This window comes from Oncorhynchus masou, chromosome 14 (assembly GCF_036934945.1).
Source record: "Oncorhynchus masou masou isolate Uvic2021 chromosome 14, UVic_Omas_1.1, whole genome shotgun sequence".
Classification (NCBI taxonomy): Eukaryota; Metazoa; Chordata; class Actinopteri; order Salmoniformes; family Salmonidae; genus Oncorhynchus; species Oncorhynchus masou.
This window is the reverse complement of record NC_088225.1, coordinates 21413830-21423227: the sequence shown is the minus strand read 5'-3', so window position 1 is coordinate 21423227 and position 9398 is coordinate 21413830. Positions and strand designations below refer to the sequence as shown.

Here is a 9398-nt window from a genome sequence, read left to right as displayed (position 1 = left end):
ACACCACACACACAGACCACCTACACAACAACACACAGATCACCAACATCACAACACACAGACCATCTACACCACAACACACACAGACCACCTGCACCACAACACACAGACCACCTACACCACAACACACACAGACCAACTGCACCACAACACACAGACCTATATCACAACACACACAGACAGACCTGCACCACAACACACACAGACCACCTACAGCACAACACACACAGACCACCTGCACCACACACACAGACCTACACCACAACACACACAGACCTGCACCACAACACACACAGACCACCTGCACCACACACAGACCTACACCACCACACAGAGACCTACACTACAACACACATCAACCTACACCACAACACACACAGACCTATACCACAACACACACAGACCACCGACACCACAACACACACACAGACCACCTACACCACAACACACACACAGACCACCTACACCACAACACACACACACAGACCACCTACACCACAACACACACAGACCACCTACACCACACACACAGACCACCTACACCACAGCACACACAGACCACCTACACTACAGCACACACAGACCTACACCACAACACACACAGACGAACTGCACAACACACAGGCATACACCACAACACACACAGGCATACACCACAACACACACAGACTCCCTGCACCACACACACAGACCTACACCACAACACACACAATCCTGCACCACAACCCACACACAGACCACCTACACCACAACCCACACAGACCACCTACACCACAACCCACACACAGACCACCTACACCACAACCCACACAGACCACCTACACCACAACCCACACAACACCTACACCACAACCCACACACAGACCACCTACGCCACATTACACACAGACCTACACCAAACACACACAGACCTACACCAAACACATAGACCAGCTTCACCACATCACAAAGACCACCTACAACACACACACAGACAACCTACACCATACATAGACCTAACCCACAACACACACAGACCTACACCACAACACACAGACCTACACCACACACACACAGACCACCTACACAGCAACACACAGATCACCAACATCACAACACTCAGACCACCTACACCACCACACACACAGACCACCTACACCACACACACAGACCACCTACACAGCAACACACAGATAACCAACATCAAAACACACAGACCATCTACACCACAACACACACAGACCACCTGCACCATAACACACAGACCACCTACACCACAACACACACAGACCACCTGCACCACAACACACAGACATATATCACAACACACACAGACCTGCACGACCACACACACAGACCACCTACACCACATCACACAGACCACCTACACCATACACACACAGACCTACACCACATCACACACAGACCACCTACACCACATCACAAAGACCACCTACACCTCACACACAGACCACAAACACCACAACACACACAGACCTACACCACAACACACAACGACCACCTACACCACAACACAGACCTACACCACAACACACACAGACCTACACCACTACACACACAGACCACCTACCCCACAACACACACACAGACCACCTAACACCTCAACACACAAAGACCACCAACACAACACAACACAGAACACCTGCACTACACACACAGACCACCTAAACCACACACACAGACCTACACCACAACACACACAGACCTACACCACAACACACACAGACCTACACCACAACACACACAGACCTACACCACCACACACACAGACCTTCAACACATCACAAGGACAACCTACACAACACACACACACAGACCACCTACACCACAACACACACAGACCTACACAACAACACACACAGACCACCTACACCACATCACAAAGACCACCTACACCTCACACACAGACCACAAACACCACAACACACACAGACCTACACCACAACACACAACGACCACCTACACCACAACACAGACCTACACCACAACACACACAGACCTACACCACTACACACACAGACCACCTACCCCACAACACACACACAGACCACCTACCCCTCAACACACAAAGACCACCAACACAACACAACACAGAACACCTGCACTACACACACAGACCACCTAAACCACACACACAGACCTACACAACAACACACACAGACCTACACCACAACACACAAAGACCACCTACACCACAGCACAGATCTACACCACAACACACACAGACCTACACCACAACACACACATACCTACACCACAACACACACACAGACTTACACCACACACACAGACCACCTACCCCACAACACACACACAGACCACCTACCCCACAACACACAACGACCACCTGCACAACACACACAGAACACCTGCACTACACACACATAACACCTGCACTACACACACAGACCACCTACACCATACACACACAGACCTACACCACAAGACACACAGACCCCTACACCACATCACACACAAACCTACACCACAACACACACAGACCTACACCACAACACACACAGACCTACACCACCACACACACAGACCTTCAACACAACACACACAGACCCCTACACCACACACACAGATCTACACCACAACACACACAGACATACACCACAACACACACATACCTACACCACAACACAACGGCCACCTACAACACATCACACAGACCACCTACACCATACACACACAGACCTACACCACAAGACACACAGACCCCTACACCACATCACACACAAACCTACACCACAACACACACAGACCTACACCACATCACACACAGACCTGCACCACAACACACACAGACCTACACCACCACACACACAGACCTTCAACACATCACAAGGACAACCTACACAACACACACACACAGACCACCTACACCACAACACACACAGACCTACACAACAACACACACAGACCACCTATACCACATCACAAAGACCACCTACACCTCACACACAGACCACAAACACCACAACACACACAGACCTACACCACAACACACAAAGACCACCTACACCTCACACACAGACCACAAACACCACAACACACACAGACCTACACCACAACACACAAAGACCACCTACCCCACAACACACACACACAGACCACCTACCCCTCAACACACAAAGACCACCAACACAACACAGAACACCTGCACTACACACACAGACCACCTAAACCACACACACAGACCTACACCACAACACACACAGACCTACACCACAACACACACAGATCACCTACACCACAACACACACAGACCACCTACACCACATTACACACAGACCTACACCACAACACACACAGACCTACACAACAACACACACAGACCTACACCACAACACACAAAGACCACCTACACCACAGCACAGATCACACACAACACACACAGACCTACACCACAACACACACATACCTACACCACAACACACACACAGACCTACACCACAACACACAAAGAACACCTGCACCACATCACACACAGACCACTTACACCACACACACAGACCACCTACCCCACAACACACACACAGACCACCTACCCCACAACACACAACGACCACCTGCACAACACACACAGAACACCTGCACTACACACACAGAACACCTGCACTACACACACAGACCACCTACACCATACACACACAGACCTACACCACAAGACACACAGACCCCTACACCACATCACACACAAACCTACACCACAACACACACAGACCTACACCACAACACACACAGACCTACACCACCACACACACAGACCTTCAACACAACACACACAGACCCCTACACCACACACACAGATCTACACCACAACACACACAGACATACACCAAAACACACACATACCTACACCACAACACAACGGCCACCTACAACACATCACACAGACCACCTACACCACACACACACAGACCTACACCACAAGACACACAGACCCTACACCACATCACACACAAACCTACACCACAACACACACAGACCTACACCACATCACACACAGACCTGCACCACAACACACACAGACCTACACCACCACACACAGACCTTCAACACATCACAAGGACAACCACAACACACACACACAGACCACCTACACCACAACACACACAGACCTACACAACAACACACACAGACCACCTATACCACATCACAAAGACCACCTACACCTCACACACAGACCACAAACACCACAACACACACAGACCTACACCACAACACACAAAGACCACCTACACCTCACACACAGACCACAAACACCACAACACACACAGACCTACACCACAACACACAAAGACCACCAACACAACACAGAACACCTGCACTACACACACAGACCACCTAAACCACACACACAGACCTACACCACAACACACACAGACCTACACCACAACACACACAGATCACCTACACCACAACACACACAGACCACCTACACCACATTACACACAGACCTACACCACAACACACACAGACCTACACCACAACACACACAGACCTACACCACACACACAGACCACCACACCACAGCACAGATCTACACCACAACACACACAGACCTACACCACAACACACACATACCTACACCACAACACACACACAGACCTACACCACAACACACAAAGAACACCTGCACCACATCACACACAGACCACTTACACCACACACACAGACCACCTACCCCACAACACACACACAGACCACCTACCCCACAACACACACGACCACCTGCACAACACACACAGAACACCTGCACACACACACAGAACACCTGCACTACACACACAGACCACCTACACCATACACACACAGACCTACACCACAAGACACACAGACCCCACACACATCACACACAAACCTACACCACAACACACACAGACCTACACCACAACACACACAGACCTACACCACCACACACACAGACCTTCACCACAACACACACAGACCCCTACACCCACACACAGATCTACACCACAACACACACAGACATACACCACAACACACACATACCTACACCACAACACAACAGACCACCTACAACACATCACACAGACCACCTACACCATACACACACAGACCTACACCACAAGACACACAGACCCCTACACCACATCACACACAAACCTACACCACAACACACACAGACCTACACCACATCACACACAGACACACAACACACACAGACCTACACCCACACACACAGACCTTCAACACATCACAAGGACAACCTACACCACACACACACACAGACCACCTACACCACAACACACACAGACCTACACCACACACACAACACCACACACACACAGACCTACACCACACACACAGACCACCTATACCACATCACAAAGACCACCTACACCTCACACACAGACCACAAACACCACAACACACACAGACCTACACCACAACACACACAGACCACCTACACCACACACACAGACCACAAACACCACACACACACAGACCTACACCACAACACACACAGACCACCTACCCCACAACACACACACACAGACTACCTACACACACAAAGACCACCAACACAACACAGAACACCTGCACTACACACACAGACCACCTAAACCACACACACAGACCTACACCACAACACACACAGACCTACACCACAACACACACAGATCACCTACACCACAACACACACAGACCACCTACACCACAATACACACAGACCTACACCACAACACACACAGACCTACACAACAACACACACAGACCTACACCACAACACACAAAGACCACCGACACCACAGCACACACCACAACACACACAGACCTACACCACAACACACACATACCTACACCACAACACACACACAGACCTACACCACAACACACAAAGAACACCTGCACCACATCACACACAGACCACTTACACCACAACACACACAGACCACCTACCCCACAACACACAACGACCACCTGCACACACACACAGAACACCTACACACACAGAACACCACACACACAGACCACCTACACCATACACACACAGACCTACACCACAACACACACAGACCCCTACACCACAACACACACAGACCTACACCACAACACACACAGACCACACCACAACACACACAGACCACCTACACCACAACACACACACAGACCTACACCACAACACACATAGACCACCTACACAACACACACAGACCACCTACACCACAACACACACAGACCACCTACCCCTCAACACACAAAGACCACCAACACCACACACACAGACCTACACCACAACACACATAGACCACCTACACCACAACACACAGACCACCTACACCACAACACACACAGACCCCTACACCACACACAGACTACACACAAACCAAAGACATACACCACAACACACACAGACCTACACCACACACACAGACCACACCACAACACAGACCTACACCACAACACACACAGACCACCTACACCACAACACACACAGACCACCTACACCACATCACACACAGACCACACCACATCACACACAGACCTACACCACAACACACACACAGACAACCTACCCCACAACACACAAAGACCACCTACACCACACACACAGACCTACACACAACACACACAGACCGACACCACAACACACACAGACCCCTACACCACAACACACACAGACCCCTACACCACAAAACACAGACAGACCACCTACACCACAACACAGACCTACACCACAACACACACAGACCACCTACACCACAACACCACACACACCACCTACACCACAACACACACACAGACCACCTACACCACAACCCACACAGACCTACACCACAACACACACCTGCACAACACACACAGAACACCTACTACCACACATAACACCTGCAACACACACAGACCACCTACACCACACACACACACACAGACCACCTACACCACATCACACACAGACCTACACCACACACACACAGACCTACACCAAACACACAGACCTTCAACACACCAAGGACAACCTACACAACACACACACAGACCACCTACACCTACACACACAGACCTACACCACAACACACACAGACCACCTACACCACATCACACACAGACCTACACCACAACACACACAGACCTACACCACACACACACAGACAACACCACACAAGGACAACTACACAACACACACACACAGACCACCTACACCACAACACACACAGACCTACACCACAACACACACAGACCACCTACACCACATCACAACAGACCACCTACAACCCACAACAGACCACAAACACCACACACACACACAGACCTACACCACAACACACAAAGACCACCTACACCACACACACAGACCTACACAACAACACACACAGACCTACACCACAACACACAGACCACCTACCCCACAACACACACAGACCACCTACACACACAGACACAACACAACACAACACAGAACACCTGCACTACACACACAGACCACCTAAACCACACCACAGACACACACACACAGACCTACACACAACACACACAGACCTACACCACAACACACACAGACCACCTACACCACACACACAGACCTACACCACAACACACACAGACCTACACCACACACACACAGACCACCACACCACCACAACACCACAACACACACAGACCTACACCACAACACACACAGACCTACACCACAACACACACACACAGACCACCTACACCACAACACACACAGACCTACACCACAACACACAAAGAACACCTGCACCACATCACACAAAGACACTTACACCACACACACAGACCACCTACCCCACAACACACACACAGACCACCTACCCCACAACACACAGACCACCTACACCACAGAACACACTACACACACAGAACACCTGCACTACACACACAGAACACCTACACCACACAGACCACCTACACCACAACACACACAGACCTACACCACACACACAGACCCCACACCAACACACACAGACCTACACCACAACACACACAGACCTACTCCACAACACACACAGACCACCTACACCACAACACACACACAGACCTACACCACAACACACAAAGACCACCTGCACTACACACACAGACCACCTACCCCTCAACACACAAAGACCACCAACACAACACACACAGACCTACACCACAACACACATAGACCACCTACACCACAACACACACAGACCCCTACACCACACACACAGATCTACACCACAAAACACACAAGACATACACCACAACACACACATACCTACACACACAACAGACCACCTTCACCACACACACAGACCTACACCACATCACACACAGACCACCACACATAGACCACCTACACCACACACACAGACCACCTACACCACATAACACACAGACCACACCACACACACACCACCTACACCACAACACCACACACAGACCACCTACCCCACAACACACAGACCACCTACCCCACAACACACACAGACCTACACCACAACACACACAGACCGACACCACAACACACACAGACCCCTACACCACAACACACACAGACCCCTACACCACAACACACAGACAGACCACCTACACCCACACACACAGACCTACACCACAAAACCACACACAGACCTACACCACAACACACACAGACCACACCACCACAACCACCTTCACACAGCACAGACCTACACCACAACACACACACAGACCACCTACCCCACAACACACAAAGACCACCTGCACAACACACACAGAACACCTGCACACACACACACACTACACACACAGACCACCTACACCATACACACACAGACCTACACCACAACACACACAGACCCCTACACCACATCACACACAAACCTACACCACAACACACACAGACCTACACCACAACACACACAGACCTACACCACCACACACACAGACCTTCACCACAACACACACAGACCCCTACACCCACACACAGATCTACACCACAACACACACAGACATACACCACAACACACACATACCTACACCACCAGACCACCTACACCACACACAGACCACCTACACACACCACACCTACACCACATCACACACAGACCACCTACACCACACACACAGACCACCTACACCACACACAGACCACCTACACCACAAAACCACACACAGACCACCTACCCCACAACACACAGACCACCTACCCCACAACACACACAGACCTACACCACAACACACACAGACCACCTACACACAACACACACAGACCACCCTACACCACAGACCTACACCACAACACACACAGACCTACACCACAACACACACAGACCTACCACACAACACACACAGACCACCTACACCACACACACAGACCTACACCCAACACACACACATACACACAGACCACCTACACCACACACACACACACCACAACTACAGACCTACAC

General features: G+C 50.6%; 1 long non-coding RNA gene across 1 annotated transcript; it reads right to left on the bottom strand.

Moving 5' to 3' along the window:
* Window positions 1-6619: 6619 nt before the first annotated feature.
* LOC135553754 (uncharacterized) lies at window positions 6620-9190 on the bottom strand. The gene is made up of 3 exons (XR_010457629.1): window positions 9081-9190; window positions 8384-8553; window positions 6620-6730 (listed from the first exon to the last, which is right to left on the bottom strand). It is a non-coding gene; the product is annotated as an uncharacterized LOC135553754 (long non-coding RNA).
* Window positions 9191-9398: the final 208 nt, after the last annotated feature.